The 19,541-nt window shown below is 39.6% G+C and overlaps 1 long non-coding RNA gene across 1 annotated transcript; it reads left to right on the forward strand.

Annotated features, from left to right (window-relative positions):
- Nucleotides 1–924: 924 nt before the first annotated feature.
- On the forward strand, nucleotides 925–4,393 carry LOC307020466. The gene is made up of 4 exons (XR_013802898.1): nucleotides 925–1,041; nucleotides 1,546–1,659; nucleotides 1,739–1,779; nucleotides 2,817–4,393. It is a non-coding gene; the product is annotated as an uncharacterized lncRNA (long non-coding RNA).
- Nucleotides 4,394–19,541: the final 15,148 nt, after the last annotated feature.

Below are 19,541 nucleotides of genomic sequence, written 5' to 3' on the forward strand. Positions count from 1 at the left end.
ACAGGCTGGACCAGAGAGTGAGAGACATAACTGGACTCCTCACAGCAGTGAACTTCAGCTCAGGTACAAAAACTCTTTTTTTCATACTGTACAAAGAATCAAGAAAGATATTGGTTTAAATGAATGAAGTATTGACTTTAATACACTGATATACATTCAATTAAACAATACTAGATCACCTACACAACAGTGAAGTTGAGGGTTTTTTCTGTGAATTTTTTTTTACATTTAGATGTTAACAAGCAATATGATTTTGTCAGCTTTCTAATTTAATGTATTAAAGGCAAAGATATTTAACACATAGTGAGAACTGCTACTATTTATCTCTAAATATTATCTGTAAAAAAAGTGGTAAAAGTTATTCTTTCAGTGAGACAACAGAGCAAGCTTCTACAGTTACACTACGTTTTGATAACAGTTAAATATTATTTTGATAATAACATATATTTCAATGTTGATAAACTTCATACTTTTCATTCATAATCTGATTGTCTTTGTAGCTCACTATTGAAATAAAAAAAAACATTACTATTACAAAATAATTATATCTACAGCCCCTAAACACAAAAACACACCGCTTTCATAAATAACACACTTGTTCTGCAATAATATGTTTTATGTTTCCTGTAATTTTTGTTCGGAAAGGACATGCCTGAAAGACACGACATTTTCTCCTTCTCTGAGGGTCAAGAAGAACATCCAAGAGGAAAATTAAAAGCGGATGCTATGAGATTTTAAGACCAGTACACTGAAAAAAGTGCAACGACTGTGTCATTTAATCAAAGTACATTTTTAAATTGGTCTAATTAAGAATCATGATTTCCGTTTTTGACATGATTTTTTCCGTTTGCCCAGAAGCAAAACACACACCCCCCTGAAATAACTTAAAAACAATATTCAACCTAAATCGTTATTTTCACTTCAAAGCATGTCACATGACCACGTGACGTAGCAAGGTGACTTCAAGATTTGCTGCAGCCTCCATTACACCTCTACCCACTCTCTGTGAGAGTGTCTGACCCAGAAACACTTTTAAATAAGGTAAGGATTTGAAATGGTTGCTTTTTTTGTTTTAAACTATGTTTAAATGTTTATCCATTTAGTGTCGTGTCAAGATAAACAACTCATTTACCATCTGTCTTTGTATTTGGCTATGTGTTAGCTAGCAACGTTTAACCACGTGTAACCATTTTTTAAGGATGGCTTAACCAGATAATTTTCATACATTTATCATGCAAGTGGCGATTTTTTGTTGTGTCGGTTTGACTAGTGAAAAGTTTAAATAGTTGCAAATGTTATATTGGTTTCACATAAGGTATTTTATATGGGGCTATGCAAGTTTAGCTACGTGCTAGCTAGTTTTTAAGCTGTTAAACCAGGTCATTTTCAATGCGTGCTCAGCTCATAAAAAACACAGCAGAATATTAAATACACTAAGAGCCAGACCCCAGCCAGCGTTAGAGATGTTTATACTTTTGGCGAGCCGTTATTAAAGCTCTGGGACCGCTATAGTTATGTGGCTGAAGGTGTATCTATGCTCCGCAGCAACTCGCAGTCGGACCACTCCGCTCCGGAGAGGGGACTGTAAACAGTGGGGAGGGGGAAACAACCCGAATCTCCTTGTAACACGCTGCCCGTCTTGTTGACCATGCTTTGAGGGTGAGGGTGTGTGATTTATGCTGGGTTAAGATTGTTTAAATACACCTTGTTTATTTATTTATTTCCTTTGTGTTTACAGGTTTGCTGTTTCCACTGAAGGTCACAATGTATGCTGATTTGGTAAGTTCCAAAATGAACTGCAACTAGTTTTCATGTACGTTTAAAAAGGATTGAAAAACCCAAAATGGAGACTTAAGGCCCGTCCACAAGGCAGCGTGCGCTGAAGCCAGGGTTTGAGTTATGTGGGAGCCAACGGACGCAGTGAAATCATACATCTGTGTGGGTCGCTATTACCAACAACCATTATTTTGATCAAAAATAATGCATGTGTCAATGTAATGAGTATTATTTATGCTAACGAGGTGAATAGGCTAAACTCAAAACATGTTTTCCAAAAGAACTACGCATCTCTTGAATGACAATATGCCTGCACTGCACTTCCAAGGTTGCGCAATCTATGCCTGTGAGCGTGCTGCGCAAGCCAAGATGATTTTTGTAGTTGAACCTTTTCATATTTAAGTGTGTGTTGTTGTTGTTTAAACCCCCATAGAGCTCAGTTTATAACTTGAACCTGGTTGAAGCTTCAACGCATCGTCCAATTTACTTTGATGTCACGCTTTGCCGAACTGCATTGTGCTTCCGTCGCTTCACTTTGCCTCCGTTGCTCGCTTCAAAAGTTGAGAAAAGTTCAACTTTTCAAGCTTCGACAGAAGCGTCAGCCAATCAAATTATATGCCAGTACAAGCTCTAGCCAATCAAACCGCGTGCTTGTGTGTCCGGGGCGGGAGATTGATGTGATTGAATTTAGCTTCAACGCACGCTGCCGTGTGGACACTGCGTTACTCTACTCTAATCTCAAGCGATAATATATCTAGTTATGTACCCAAATGTTAAGTAAGGTAATTAAAAATATTAAAGTTACATGAGAAAAAGTATGTATTGTACAAGTAAATTAAAAATACAAGACTGCAATTCATTAATATTGTTGCATGTAAAGTCAATCCTCACATCTGTATGTTTATTGAGAGCTACTGGTGGCAATCATTTGCTCTGTCATTCCAGGCATGTCACTATTGTGAGACATACACTGACATTCAGTTGTCAGTGTATCATTGCACTATTACTAATATTATTGTTTATGTTCTTGTTTTTTCTAGTTCCTTTTGGGTTGCCTGAGATGACCGTGAAAACGCCAGCCAAGTAACAAATTCTTCTGAATCCCGATGAAACCAGGAAGCTAGTGTTGCCTAATGGAATTCCAGAGACAATGGCGCAGCTTACTGATGAAGTCAGGAAAGTGTGTGAAATAGAGTGCCACAGTGACGCGTCCTTAAACCCGGAAGTAAACTCCTTCCGGTTCCCTCAACAAAAAAGCAATGCAATTTCTCCATAGAATTTTGGAAAATAGCTAGAAATAAGGTCTGTGCTGACACACATTTAAGAGACGGATCACGTTTTGTTCAGCCGGATCATAAATCTAATTGATAGATTTATGATCAATAGATTTATGATCCGAAAATTATAAAAGTAGGGTAGACATGTGGAGATTATCCGGCTGAACGAAACGTGATCCGTCTCTTAAATGTGTGTCAACCACAGACCTTATTTCGAGCTATTTTCCAAAATCCTATGGAGAAATTGCATTGGTTTTTTTGTCGAAGGAACCGGAATTGGTAAAATGCTGACTTACTTCCGGGTTTTAGGACGCGTCACTGTGGCACTCTATAAGTGGACGTTGTAGAATGCAATATCAATACAGAGACATTGGAGATGCACTAGTCAACCTGACATCCTCTGTTGACCTTGAAGATTTGACAACTATCAAGGTCATCCCAATACCTGATGATGGTGTCCAAGAATACAACTTTACCGTCTGTGAAGAAGCAGCGTCTGCTCAATCAGACGATACTGACATCTTGTCCACACCCTCCAGCTCAGTCTCTACAAGAACTCGTATCTGGTTGAAATTATTGAACTGACACAAAAGGCCAACCTTGTTTAAAGCTTGCAATGCTAGGGATTGAACTGCATTTGTCGTTGCTTAATTGCTTTGGCCTCTGTATGTTTCATTTGAAGTTAAAAAAGAATGTGACTTCACAGATTCTGGTAATGCTACTTAAACCGTTCTTAATGGCTAATACATGTTTATCTGAAGTTGTAATTAAGAGCTGGAGAAAATATTGTTGAAGTGTTTAAAAATGTAAAGAAAAACAAGATGTCATGCATACGTTTAATTAAAAGGCAGCCAGGTTTAAACGCATTATATATTTACATTTTAAAGGAGAGATATGCAAGCTAGTTTAACATGTTAATATGCATGTGGTTAAGGCTACAGGAGAGTTTTGTAAAAAAAAAAGCCAAAGTGATCTTGATTTACTTTTATTTATTTTTTACATAAGTGCAAATTGGTTGCATAATTTAATCAATTAATTGTATTAATTTATTGATGTATTTATTTTTAATTAAAAAAATATTGTATTTTATAAAACAGAATAGGTGATGCATATTTTAAAGACATCCCAATAAATGTTAAGGTCTTTTGAAGAGAATATTCCTGTCTTTATGTGAACTGAGCTAAACAAAGTGTTATAAGTCAAATGTAATTTGTTTACAGTAAACAAAACACAGTATTGTATTGATGTACATTAAAGTGTTTGCTTTGTAATAAAATGAAATATTTTAAGCTATGATAAAAAATATAGCCTGCAACAAAATGAAGTATTTTTTTTTATTTGTTTTCACAAACTTAAAAACTCTACTTAGATCTAATATAAATATGAGGTTAGTCCAAAAGGAAAAATGAAGTTATAACAAAGTAATCAATGTTGTGCTGTCTTCAGAATGAATCATCTTATTACTTTGTGTGAATGTAAATATATATCATAGACAGAAGCAATATTTTTCACTTAACTCAACTTAATTTTTTTTTAGGTTGAAAAATCAAGTTGGAATAAACTAAAAAAATTAGCTGTAACAAATTAGTGCATTTTTTTTAAGTTAGTCCAAAGTATCAATTTTTTCAGTGTACACTAAGAAACTACTTTTATTGTAAAAACAGTCAGCTGATCGAATGCACCTATTTCCACATCTACACTCCATCCGCTGATTATTTCTATTTGCCTCGCTTTATGAGCTTCACATCACTTGTGCCTTGTACCACAGAGTTTGCAACGTCACAAATAAATGGGGCCAATCTTCAGTCAGATGTGAATGTGTAATCTAACATTTTCAGTAAGAATAATGGACAAAAGGAGTGCAAATACAAATACAATTTATTGAAATGTGAACCAAAACTTAATCAAACATGTTTTAAATAAAAAGCACATATGGACAGAAGGTGTAAAACTATTAAATGTATAAGTAAACACATTTAGTCAAATAAAGTGACAGACTAGGCCTGTGCAGTTGGTATCAGCTTTGCCCAGCATGGGCTCCTCCATCAGGCCTGGTCCCCCTCGCTGAGGAAAGACCCTCAGTCCTCTACAAACCAACAGACAGGACGTCCATCACACGGAGGTTTCTCCCTGAAGTCTCTGCAGCTCTCTGGACACCACGCTGTCTCAATCCGTCCACACTGAATATGAGAGGGGGAAAATGAAAATAACAAATGCTTTAGACCAGGGGTTTTCAAAGTTTGGGCAGGTGAGCCTCCCCTCAGAGAACATAAGAACAGCCGCGCCCCCCCTCCCAATTATTATTGCTGTTATTATTATTATTATTGTTGTTGTTGCTATAATGCAGGGGTATTCAATTGCATTTCAAAGAGGTCCAGTAAGAGAAAATGTAATTAAATGCTCTGTTTTCGCTGTCTACCTTCCGCCATTTGAAATTACTCCGACTGTTTCTCTCGTCTTGTCTCGTCTCTGTGTGTGTGTGTTTGAATCTATCGTGCTGACTGCACTGATTTGATTGGCTGAGTAGCGTCACCTCCTTAAAACATGAAACAATAACTTTTTAAAACATTTTTATTTTTATGTTTTAAACATATTGTATAAAACTCCCCCACTACTTGGACTATTCCTTGCACCCCTCTAGAATAAGCCCGAATGGTCTCAACCATATTACATCAGTAACGTGCACTTGTTATTATAACAAGATCGCAAGGACACTGGTAGCGATCGGAAAATTGAGTGCTGTTCAGTTTGTGTGTTGTGGAACATGCGTGTCCGTGCATGAAAATATACCACACACCCAATTACAATTGCATGTTCAATTCACTACCCTGGAAGTTAATACAGTTGTTAAAGTTGGAACAGCCTGTGGACAGCCGTTCTTCCTTGCATGTCAGTCGCCGACACCTTCTTACACAGGACAGGCACATCTAGCTGCAGCACGACCCGTATATTTCCGCACGCCGTGTTCTCAAGACATATTTTTTTTAACATTTTCAACATGGTGGATAAATCCTTATATGCTCCCGGCAACACACTGAACGTCAACTTTGCCTCCTTATTACACTCACCCCTACTTTAGTGGGAACAATGAGTCTGCGTCTTTGATGCACACAGGAATAAACGCAGATCATACTCTGGCTGCAGCCTTTACCGGTACTTGCTTTTGATCAAAGTCAATGCGGAAAACCTGCACTCACACAGGTAGGTGGAGGTGAAGGGAATGAGCACTTTTACAGCCTTTTTGGCGAGGTGGGGAAACTCGGTCTCCACAGACAGCCACAAGTGGGCAAGTGTCACTTTACTCGTCTTTTTCTCGTTCTTTTGTGTCTCACGCTGCGCCTCCCCTGAAGCTTTCTGGCGCCCCCCAGGGGAGGCGCGCTTCACACTTTGAAAATCGCTGCTTTAGACAATAAGAAACGTAAAGTTGACTGTTGAGTTGCTCAATTATTTTAGATTGTCAATACTATTACTGTATTACTAATATATCAGGTTAAGAGACACATTCAAATAAAGATTGGTCTTTAAATACATTCTGTCTTTTGAATTGTTTGTCTAAAGTCAACGATCTAGAACTGGTACTTAGTTTTAATGATACAGTCTGGTTATTATGCTGTTTGGAGGAGGCCTCACAGGTAAGAGCACTAACTAGCTACCATCACATGTACCTTAGCTTGACTTAAATCTATTAAACGTATAGTTAAGTGATATCAAAATATAAATAACTAATGTCAAGTAAACATATTAATATTTGCTTGATTCCAGTGTTGAATTTAGCACAATTGCATACAAATGTTAAGGGATTTTAAGATTCTGAAGTATTATGCTAAAAACTCAATAACTTAGATTATTATTTATAGTTTTGCTGAATAGTTTCATGTCCGCTTACCTTAGAAACGTAAAATGCCACGGCAGTGTGCAGATGGGGAGCATGTTAGCTTAGCTTGGTAGCTTCAGCTAGCACTGGAACTTTCAGCTCGGTGGCAGCAGGTCCCGCCTCGGCTCCGCCTCTTTGCCCTTATTTGGAGCAGGCTGGAGAAGGCGGGAGTTGAACTCTGACGTCACTGTCGAGCCGTTAGTGGCCGACTCCGCCTACTAAGGGCTTCTCGGCAACTCTGCAGAATCCTATGGGTGACCTCACGTACCCTACGTCCATTTATATATACAGTCTATGGGTACGACAGAAGATTTTTGTTTTATTCCTCATATGCAGCAAATCATAAATTAACAAAAAAGTGCTTTACATATTTGGTTCTCTCTACTAGTACTGCACATCCCATCATGCTGTTTCTTTTTGACCTTAAAAAACTCTCCAGAGTACAGTACAATTGTATAACACCTCACAGTTAAACAATTTAAGGATGCATTGCCTATGATTAACAATGTGTAAATAACTACCATAGTGCAATTCCCACACAGCTGCCAGCCTGATGTGCTTAACACTCATCCATAGGCTAACTCACCAGTGAGCAGAAGGCAGTGGTTTCTATATGAACAATAAAGAATACAAATAACCTTTCCCAAACAGCTCTATCATAACTGCTTACAGCAAGGAAGACATTTAATCTGTTATTGGCAGTCACAGGCTGCTGTAAACTAAACACTAATCTCTTGGACAGAACACCTCACTGGGTGATTTAACTCATATGTCTAACTTTCAGGTTTCTCTTTTCAGCCGCGCCCCATGTCGCCTCTTTATGTGCGTCGCTAAGTTCCTCGTACTACTTGTGTACTTTAAAGCGGCTCGGCATCGTTAATAATTTGCGAGCGATTTTTCAAGTTGTCCGTCTTTCTTGAAAAATCCGAAGTGTTGCCAAACGTTTGATTTGTAGGTATTTTTCGGTGCGCTGTGTTTCTCTTTCTCCTCGACTTCCGTGTGTGTTGATAACTGAGACTCTCGGCCTCCGTAGAGCGCAGCAAAGATCAAAGATCGTCTCTGCTGAGTGCTGACAGGATGAGGGTTTTTACCATGCAAAGACACTACAATCGATGCATCGCGAGTTCAACCCAAACTGTAGCCGATGTGCACTCTTTTAACCGGTGCACTCGCATCTTGAACGTTTATGCCGGTGCACCGATGCGAATAGGTGAATCTTAACATCCCTAGTATACATTTAAGCAAGAGCTCACGACAGGCCGTGGTATATGCTCATTATATCACAGCTAAGGGGCGTGGTTCGGCCCGACGCGAAGCACAAACAAGATATTAGCTAGACAGCTGAGATTCCACGGATTCTAGGGGTATTAGTATCATCGCGATCAAAACTCGCGGCAGGGGAAGCAAACCCAGACAACACACAACATAGCTTTACGAAGCAAAATCGGGAAATATGTCTTACCTTTTACTGTTTCTGATCAAAAGTTGTGTTCAATGGCATTAAAACGATAAAAACGCTGCTGAAGGTTAATCCAATGTGTCTGTGTCACTTTGAAATGATTACTGATAATCCATCATCATATTTATGTCAATAACGGAGATTTCATATGCTGCTACGAGATTGTATGACAGCTTCCAGTTTCGGGCATTCTGGCATCACTCATTCACCAATAGGTAATTTAGATGGATTTTATGAACTTCCCCTCGATTCTATTAGCTCTAACGGTTCAAAAGAGGTGTCAATCATCAAAATCGACGATGGGTTCCAGAGATCTGGAAAATGCACCCAAATGACCCCAGAAGTGGTTTTTTTTTCTAAATCTCTCTAAAAATGCCACTAGTTTTGCATCAATCTTGATACAGGGTACAGATGTAGCACCTCATTTCGGACAGTTTGAAACGCGAGGGCCGTGATTGGTACGTGATCTGCCCTCGCTCAAGGGCAAACCTCCAGCTTGACTTGAGACCACCCCCGTGATAAATAAATGTAATTATAATGAAGCCAGCTGCAATGGATCATTGATCATTGGGGTTCCACACTGGAGCTCATGTGAAATAAAGTCAGATACAGTACGCTGGATGTACAGAGGAACTTTGTTAAGATCCATATGTCACGGATATCATGCTCTGTGCTAAATAAGAGACATGTAATCATTTACAAAACATCACCATGTTGTTATTTAACAAAATAATGTTGTTTAGTCAAAAAAAACAATAATGGTCGGAATGTGACCTGTATGGAGGAAAATAGAGAGGGTTGTGTTTTCTGACACTTGGTGAGTTCCCTGGAACACCGGGGACACATATTCATGTACAAAAGACGTACAAAAGTGCATTTTGCATGATATGTCCCCTTTAAGCCCCACGGACCCGGTTCCGGGGCCGAAATCGCGTCATTTGCAGGAAACAACGTCTAAGGAACCTTAATATTTAATAAACTATGAATATTTTATATCCATATAACGGGAAAAAACACATTAAACTGATCTTTTTCATTTTTATTTTTTTTAAAACCACACAATGCTAAAAGTGAGCCTCTGAATTAGCCCAGAGCGAAAAATGCTAACCTATTACTGCACCGAAAATGTCTCCTAGCTCCCTTATTACTTATCCTAGTTGCACATCGAACACATCGTTTTTGATCGTAAAGACACATAATCTAACGGTGCCCACCTCTGAAAGATGCAAACTTGCGACGTTATCAACAAAAACGTACATCAAAACATGTGGCGCTAGGTAGCCTACAACGCTAACATGGCTTACCTTGGTTTTGTCTGGTCTAAACTGGTCTTCAATGGCATTACAACGATAACAACGATGCTGTCGTTAATCCATAGGTTAATATCCAATGTGGCTGTGTCCCCTTTGAAATGTTCTGATAATCTATAAGCAATAAAACTGCAATTCCGTTTTCAAACATCAGAGCAGGCCATTCATACATTCTGTAGCAAGATTGAATGCACGAAGACGCCATCTTTTTTTTTTAACATGAGTGTGTGCGGGACGATTTCCCTCCGAATCTATTGGCTCTAACGGTCAGAAAGAGATGTCACATTTCAAAATCGAAGAAGGGGGGCCAGAGATAAGGAAAATCCACCCAAATGACACCAGAACAGGTTTTGCTAAATCTGTCTAAAAAGGTCAAATATCACTTGTTTTGCATCAATCTTGATACATGGTACTTATTATATGTTGTACTTTGGATTCCTAAAGTTGTTAGTCTACTAATCCATCATCCAAGGTTAGTTTTCACTATAAGTACAAAATATATTTTGGACGGACACTATAATTTAATTTTTTTTACCATGTTCAATCTGAATTTTCTTTAAAATAAAAAACATCTATATTGATTCTGATTTATCTACATTCAACTCACAGGTTTATCATTACTTTGAAAAAAAGATTATTAATTTAACCCTTTTAGAAGGGAAGATATGGTCATTTGTTCTGGGAATGTCATTTTCGAGCTGAAAAACAGGCTTGGGGCTTAAGAGGTTTTAAAAATTTTCGGACCATTTGTTTATTCATTTTTGTGACGATCCGACCTCCATGCTGCTACTCTGGTTCAAACTGCATCCACCAAACAATAAGATGTATCTCGACCTCCCCAAAATAACCAACATCCGACACGGTGTAAGATGTCTTTATTAGCTGTTCTGTCGTCATTTCCTGCTATCTTCTTCATGCAGTCAGTCAAAATGAATGAATGAATGGGCGTTTCTTTGACTATTTATAGCCAAATATGGGCGTTACGTGAAGCCCGCAAAAGCTGCGCCGCATTTCGAGTTGATTGTGATTTATAAAGGGAAACCGGCGTAGGATGTGGAGTACGCAAGGCCTGCGCCGGTACGCAGTCTTTTATGAATCGGAAAATGTCTGTGCGTATTTATTTGCTTTGTCCTACGTAAGCAACCTTCCCACGTCAATCCTACGCAAGGCTTTATAAATGAGGCCCCTGGGCCTTACTTTAGATAAATCATTGAAACAATTAAAGGGAACAGAGTTTCACTTCCTCTCTAGTCAAGGTTCGGTGAATCCTTTCTCTGGATGACAGCAGGGAGGGTGTTAGGGGGAGGGGGAAAGTACAAAACAAACCGTAGACTCACAGGGGTTTCATTCTGTTGCAAAGCACGCAGCAGACAAGCATACTGGTGGCTTGAACAATGCTCACTTATCACTGAAAACGGCAAAGAAGACACTGAGGAAAATAATATTATGGTGGATGTGTGAGGAGTGGGGGGGGGGGGGGGGGCAGGGGCTGGGGTCAGTCACAGCACACAGGGGTTTTTCAGCCAGAGGTCAATTAGGTATGCTAATAGTCTGGGCAGCAGCTCTCCCTGCTGCTGATCTGTATTCTGCACCTCGCGCCGTTGATCTCAAGTCTGCCTGCATTCCCCAATGTGAGGATAACATGGAGTGAGTGGCGGGGTGAAAAGGAGGAGGTTCTTTTATCCTCTGTGGCTTAATGGGGGAAAAGAGACAATATTCCCCTCCCATGTTAGCTCTTCTCAATGAAGCACACATTTAGTTGGTGTTGAAGGTGCCCAGGAAATAAATGACTAGCAGCGGGAATGGGATGGAGGGAGGTCAACAACACGCGGTCAGTCTGTCAGGGAAAGCTTTAGCACCATGAAAACACATATCGCAACAACTGCTACACTAATACAGAGACAGATACACGTTACTTTAAACATTGGTCATGATTTCCCATTGCTCTCCTAAGCATTTCAATAGGGCACCATCGTACACAGGAGAGGGAACTAATGTCAACAGAGCCTGTACAGGCTTTACTCTAGTTATGCACTCAGAGAACACAAAAGGCAAATTATGGATCCCCTGTGCTGAAAACAGGACATGGAAATACAACAACAACAACAACAACAACAACAAAAGATACAGTTCAAATGTCTCTTAATGATGTGTAATCATACATCAAAATCAGTGCCTTCCTCAGGCCATGGTAACCGAGGAGTGAAAATGAGCTATTACCTTGTTTTCTATATTCTATTTTGTTCATAAACCAGTGGTGCAATATGCTCAGGTTTGGAACACGTCTTCAATTTGGAGCAATTTGGCCAAGTGATGGGTGTAATTTGTTTCCCCCTGTCATGTTGCCATTTGCATTTATATTCATCATTACCAACCATGTTGTGTGGAGATTTCCCCAGATCATAGGTGTCAGGACTCTCCAGTGACTTGATGCTGGCGGGCCATTATGAGTACTGCATAACTATTCTCATGGTAGGTGACACTAACATAAAATGCCTGCAGGAGAGGCAGACCTGCACTACTCCTGTGTCTCCAGGCAGGGTCTGCTTCCACTTCGGACGTTCCCTCGTTACAGAACACACTAATGTGTATGCTACATGTGAAAAAAGAGAATTCTGCATTCATGAGGCTTGGTAATCATCAAGTGAGGAGGGGTTCCCTATATGTCCAGAGCCAGCCTTTCCATTTGAACACCTGCAGGACAACGTTTATTGGAAGCACGTCCCTTAATCGGGACATTATGTTCGAATCAACAAGTCCTCCAACTCATACGACCAAATAGGTCGATTGTTCAGGTCCTTATTATGACCTATAATCACATTTTAAAGTTTTCGACCTCTAGTGCTCCCGTTGAATGCAAACGCTCCGGAGGGTCTTATATAGAGAACCGCAGTGACGCGTCGTAAAACCCGGAAATAAGTTAGCATTTTTAGCACTTCCGGTTCCTTCCTCAAAAAGCAATGCATTTTTTCCATAGGGTTTTGGAAAATAGCTCGAAATAAGGTCTGTGGTTGACACAAATTTAAGAGGTAAATCACGTTTTGTTCTACGACTTTAAATACATCAGTAGTGACCCCACTGGGGATTTTTGAAGAGTTTACGTGTCTGAAAAACGATGGTTGTTACCGAATGGCTGAATAGGACTACAGAAATTGTCGAGGCCGTTGTACGTCATTACGCCGAACACGTAAACACTCCAGCTAAATTTGTTTTCCCCTGTGTTCTGCTTGAAAGCAAGTACCTGCCTATCTTTAGTATCTGTATATCTATATCTGACCATTAGAATCTGTATTTTTGAAATTGTCGTTTTTAACACCGTAGTTTTAATTAATTACCAGTGTTTTCCAATTTTACTCGGCAGTTCGTTTCGTTGGCTAACGTTAGCTAAAGCTAGCGCTACTAGTTAGCTACGCAATGGTTTGTTGCTTTGCTCCGGGTTGCAGCCAAAGGTCTTCGCATGAAACGTGCTTGTTCTATCGTTTCCCGGCCAAAGTTTTCCAAAGGAGAGTCTGGATTCGTGCCATGAGGTAAGCTGACATTACATTTTTGTCCATGTCACGGTGAAATGTAAATAATGGGTAGTGACTGTATCGCCGTTATAGAGATGGCGCTGCTGAAAAGACCGCAACATAAGTCAAGATAATGAATACATCCTATTAAAACCTGCGTGGCTTATATGATAAGTCTTATTAGTACAAGCAGCATAACGTTTCACCATGTAACTAAAGATTGTAGTCAGGGAAATCAGTTTGACATATTGAACTAATAACAAATCACCTCTGGCTGGCAGAGAACTCTCTGCTCCATAGCTTCTCTTGGACGTAAAATCACATGTACATTTTACATTTATATTCAATTTAATATTCCATCCCTCACATACTTTTGTATATATAATAACTTATATTTTGTTTTTCTTGTTATGCTGCTGCAACACAAACATTTCCCAAATTGGGATCAATACAGTAATATCTTATCTTAATTAATGAAGAAATATAACTATTATAATTATTGTAGCAGCTGACACCTATTTTCAATATGGATTAATCTACCATTTATTTCTTTAGTTCAATTTTCATCTATAAAAATGTCAAAATAGTGAAAATGTTCACGAGACTTATCAAAGTGCAAGGTTATATCTTTAGATGTTTTGTTTTAGCCTATGTACTGTATGTCTTAATGCTCTTACAGTATATGTGACGGAGTGACTTCCATGAAACTAATATTTTATATCTTCCCAACAGACGAGCTGATAGGAAACCTAACACTCTAACAACCACAACATTGCAAAGACGAGTAAATGTAAATTAAAAACAATTCACAATTTTTTTATTTCTTCTTCCTTGCAGTGAGGTGAAGCTGACCTTGCACTTGGTGCCAGTAAGGATGTTCCTCACGCAGGCTGAATGTTTCTCCTTCCTTACTGACACAGAAGCCCTTGATTTGCAAGGCTTCACTAATTGTCATTTCCCTGGCTCCGTAGGGACACTTTACCTCCAGCACAGCGGAAGACCCTACCAGACCATCTGGAGATGCCCCCAACAATCCTGATAGGGATCGCCACAAATCTTTTTTTTCGCCACAAATCTGACTCATGGACCTGCATCTGAGTTGCAGTGGTGAATGCCCTGACGCCCTCACATTCATTCATAGTCCCCCACTGTACAGACAAAACACCATCAAGGGCTTGTTGTTTCCCTAGCACCCTGGCAATAAAGGAAGCAGTCACATGCTTTGACCTCAGGACAGCTCCAAAGTTGCTGGCAGTCAACCTTCCTTTCCTGAACAAATGCCAGTTTGGGTTGGTTCGCTGACCAGTGGTAGCCACCTGAATTGCCCTCTTTTGCTCTTCAGACAATGCCATGCTTGCCACAATTGCCTCAGGTCCCTGATGCCCAACAGATTTGATAATTTCAGGAACAGTAAGTGTTTCCAAGCTGTAGTGTTCCTCTTCTGGCTCGGGGGAGAGAAGCCAAGAAATTCCTGAGAACCTGCCCCCGAGTCTGTCCCTCAGCCAGTCACGATCTTCGGAGGTGGGCTCTCTTGTCAGCGGGTTAAATTAGTTATTGGTTTCAACAGTCACATTAAAACAGTTACTAAATCAGCCTACTATCACCTAAAGAACATATCTAGGATTAAAAGACTTATGTCACAGCAGGATTTGGAAAAACGTGTCCATGCTTTTATCTTCAGTAGACTGGACTACTGCAATGGTGTCTTCACAGGTCTCACTAAAAAATCTATTAGAAAGCTGCAGCTGATTCAGAACACCGCTGCTCGAGTCCTTACCAACACTAAGAAAGAGGATCACATCACTCCAGTTCTGAAGTCTTTACACTAGCTTCCTGTGTGTCAAAGAATAGATTTCAAAATACTGCTGCTGTTTATAAAGCACTGAATGGTTTAGGACCAAAATGCATTTCTGACCTCCTGCTAAATGATGAACCATCCAGATCTCTCAGGTCTTCAGGGACTGGTCAGCTTTCTGTCCCCAGAGTCAGAACTAAACATGGTAAAGCAGCGTACAGTTATTATGCTCCAAATATCTGGAACAAACTCCCAGAAACCTGCAGGTCCGTTGCAACTCTTACTACTTTTAAATCCAGGCTGAAGACTTTTCTTTTTGTCGCTGCTCTTAATTCAACTATTAATATCTTAGACTGCACTGTAACTTTTATCCATGTATTTTTTCTTTTAATGTTTCTTTTATTAGCTTTTCTTTTTAATGACTGATTTTAAATGCCATTTTCTTAATGTCTTTCATTTTTTGTAAAGCACTTTGAATTGCCTTGTGTTGAAAAGTGCTATATAAATAAACTTGCCTTGCCTAATAAAGATTTAATGTGACACATACAATTGATTTGTTGATGGGAATTAATGTGAATAAATTAACTCTAGGTTAACGGTACTCTTGCTATCACTACTCACCGACACTATAAACCTTGTCCCTCATGCTAGCCCTGACAACACCGGTAAGCACACCTTCATCTAGGCTGCACTGTAACGTGTCCTGACTTGTAGTGGTTCTCTCCTCTATCTACACTCTTCTTGTCATCTTTGTAAAACGATATCAGACTGGTAATTGACACAGCCATGACTTCTAGTTAAATTCAGTGTGGCTAAAATGAAAAGCTTTGTTAAAATATGCAAGCACGTGAAAGTCAAATTCAGCTTTATTGTCAAAAATGTGTTATACATCCAGAAATATCAAAATATTGTTTCCCACAGTGTGACATGTATACATAAAACAAAAAGGGCCTAAATAAACGTGGTATACATTAAACAAAACGGGCCTAGATAACCGGGGTATACAGTTTAAAATGTTAATATATTTAAAGTGTTCAAAGTGCAGTTTCAGTGCAAGTCAGTTGAAACGATCTTAAGTTGGCGTGACGTTGAAGTCGTGCGACCCTGCTGCTGTACTGGCTTGTAGTTCGTTTATAGCATAACGTTAGCATTTCGCTTTTGGTGACTAGATTTATGATTCAAAAATTATAAAAGTAGGGTTGACATGTGGAGATTATCCGGCTGAACAAAACGTGATCCCTCTCTTAAATGTGTGTCAACCACAGACCTTATTTCGAGTTATTTTCCAAAATCCTATGGAGAATTTGCATTGCTTTTTCAAGAAGGAACCGGAAGAAGTTTACTTCCGGGTTTTACGACGCGTCACTGCGGTTCTCTATTCACAAATAACCAGTGTTGGGACTAACGCGTTACTTTGTAACGCGTTTAGCCCAACAGCGTTACTGTAACGCAACTACTTTTTGCGGTTAACTAATAGCGTTACTAGTTACCTATTCCCATTAAGTAACGCCTTTATAGTTACTGTGATTTAAATGGGTGCGTTACTGCGTTACATTATGTGATGGAACTGAACCGAATCTCCCTGCGGATGTAACTTACAGGCAAATACAGCGATGTCCTCTCACAGTACCATGGAAAAGTGAAAGTAACCAGAGAGGAGTGATGATTGGTTAACGTGGGGTAACATTTCAGGGTAAGCCAATCAGAAACAGAGTTTGGCGGGTCTTGTCTTATGGGGAAAATACACACACACGAACACTTGCTAATGCTAACACGCACACACGGCAAAGCTCACCACCAGCACACACACACACACAATGGCAGATGCAAGTATCAGCGAGAGCAGCAGCGCATTTGCAACTTGGAAATATAACCACTATTTTCAATTTGTGGGGATAATGGACGCAAAAAATCTTACGGTAAAATGTAAACTGTGTGCAGGACAGAAAGCATTGTCCACATCGAAAAACAGCAATGCCAATCTCCTGAAGCACCTAACTAATGTACATGTGGCTATAAAACTAGTCGCCAAAGACCCCACCGTCTCAACCACTGGCAGTGACCCCGATGGAGGAACACCATCTAAACAGCCAAAAAACGTTTTTTTAGATCACCACATGTCACCCAGTCAACTAAACAGATTGATTGCCAGGTATGTTGTTGAGGACATGCTGTCCATCGCAGCGGTCAAGTCTGTTGCCTTCAGAGAACTAGTCAGCAAAAAACAACACAAAAACTTGTATTTGTATTGTTATTATTTTTAAAGTAAAGTAACTTGTTATTAGTTACTTTTATAATTTAGTAACTAATAAAGTAACTAGTTACTTTTGAGAGCAGTAAATATAACTATTACTAGTTACTTTTTAAAAGTAACTTGCCCAACACTGCAAATAACCCTCTCTGGAAAATCCTAAATTGTAGGATATTTTGGCCATTAAAATGCTTTTTGATTAGATTTCTAGCGAGACGTATATATTGTACTTTCAGTATCCACGTCCAGTGGATGTGTAGGATCTATAGCAGTGGTTCCCAACCTTTTTTCCCAAGATCCCCCCCCAAATTATTCCTGTTGACCCAGGCACAAGGGGGGGGCGGGGGGGGGGCGCAACAGCGGTAATTAAAGTTTAAAAGTCTCAAAAATGCTACAACTACTGTCACAAACTGGATGAATGTGAAGTATTTTTGTTAAAGGAGGATGAAAGCGTAATTAAGGAGCACTATTGGAGTGACTTTGATGGTTATTGGACTCAGGATTCATTCATTTGGATTCTCGCTGTATGAAGAAATTAAAGGACGGCACGGAAGTGGAAACAATTCACAAAGGGATTAAACTGTTTAAAACACATGCTCAAAGTAAGCCGGATTTTGCCAATGTATTTATGTGGATTCAAAAGTCGTAAATAATCTACAAAATGGAGGAGACCGATCTGGTCGAAACAACTGTGACAAATAATCCAACTGAAACCGGCATGGATAATGAATATGTTTTAAAAATGCGCTTATCCAGAAAAGCCCAGTTTGGACGCTTAACGGCCAGAAGAAACATTTCTATTAAAGAAAGAATTATACATTTCTGTCTTTTTATGCCTTTAATAGCTACTAACTTGAATTGTTATTAAAATTAATTTGATAGATATAACGAAGATGATTTGAGGTCTCGCCAGGAGAACGTGTAACGTCAGCATCCATGTAAAGTTAGCGTCAACACTCACGGGGTGAAAACAGTATTTCCGGTCTCGAAGTTTTCATAATAAAACCGTATTCCCCCCACTGTCAAATGATTTCAAAGCTATATCTGAAGTATTCATCCACTAAAAAAAATCAGTTTATCCTTGTTAATTACACAAAATTAATTGGTTTAAATTGTGTACAATGCTTTTGTGTTTTTCCCATAGGTTTTTCCCTTTCGATTCTGAGAGGCACATTTCTTTTTTCAGAGGTTTTGATGAACCCTAAAACATCTACCTACCCATAATCCTCAGCTACCGTTCAAGCTTGGTGGTTGGATGTTTTAGCCGCAATGCACGTTGGGATATGGTGTTTATCCGAAAACATTTAAAAAAAAAATAATAATACTTTATTCCGAGTGTGCTTGCTTTTCTCTTTGGAAGTCATCACATAACGGCATTGTAATACACGGTTCGGCTGCATTGAATATTACATATCTGCCGTAGTTCTTTATTTATAGAGCCCTGATGAGAAGACTTCTAGACAAACTGAAAGAACTGCAGCCGAAACTGAATATGTGATGTGGATCATAAATATATCAGCAATTAAACAACATCTTCAATTTCTCTTCACACAATACGTCTCCTCACAGCAGAGTCCTGCACGGGTCTGATTTTCAAGACCCGCTCCCGCCCCGCACCCGCGATGTGCAATACCGAACCCGCCCCGCTACCCGCACATATTGCCAATTAGTTCCGCAACCCGACCCGACCCGTCGGCACAAGATCCGCAACCCGACCCGAACCCGCATATATATAAGCAGTGAAAACGTGCAATTATTAACACACGCAGTTGCATATTTGGCTCAAAAAGCCTCGGATGTTGGTTATTTTCTGCATCTAGGATGACACCAAAAGCCTCCCAGACGTTGGATTTCGCTCTTGAGGAAGAGTTATTGAAAATGCTGTATTCTCCGCTAGAGAGTTTCACCTCAGCCATTCAGAATGTGGCGCGCTCAGCAGCAGATAGATGCGCTGCAGAGGTTATGAATATGCTCGGTCCCGCGGGGGAGAGGTCTGAGGATTTAAACATTAAACTAAATTATTATTATTTAAATATATTTATTATGCAACACCCGCAACCCGACCCGCATCATCTTTGTTTTACCCAGAACCGAACCCGGAAAAAAGCGTTTGAAAAAATACCACCCGCAAATCACCTTTTTTGCGGGTCACCCGTTGGGTACCCGCGGATACCCGACCCGATGCAGGACTCTGCCTCACAGTATCAACACTAATTCGGCTGACTTTTATATTTGATCTAATTGGTAGATTGGTAGGTTATATTTACACCATAAATACACAGCTGGTGCA

The sequence above is a fragment of the Notothenia rossii genome (assembly GCF_949606895.1).
Source record: "Notothenia rossii genome assembly, chromosome: 9".
Classification (NCBI taxonomy): Eukaryota; Metazoa; Chordata; class Actinopteri; order Perciformes; family Nototheniidae; genus Notothenia; species Notothenia rossii.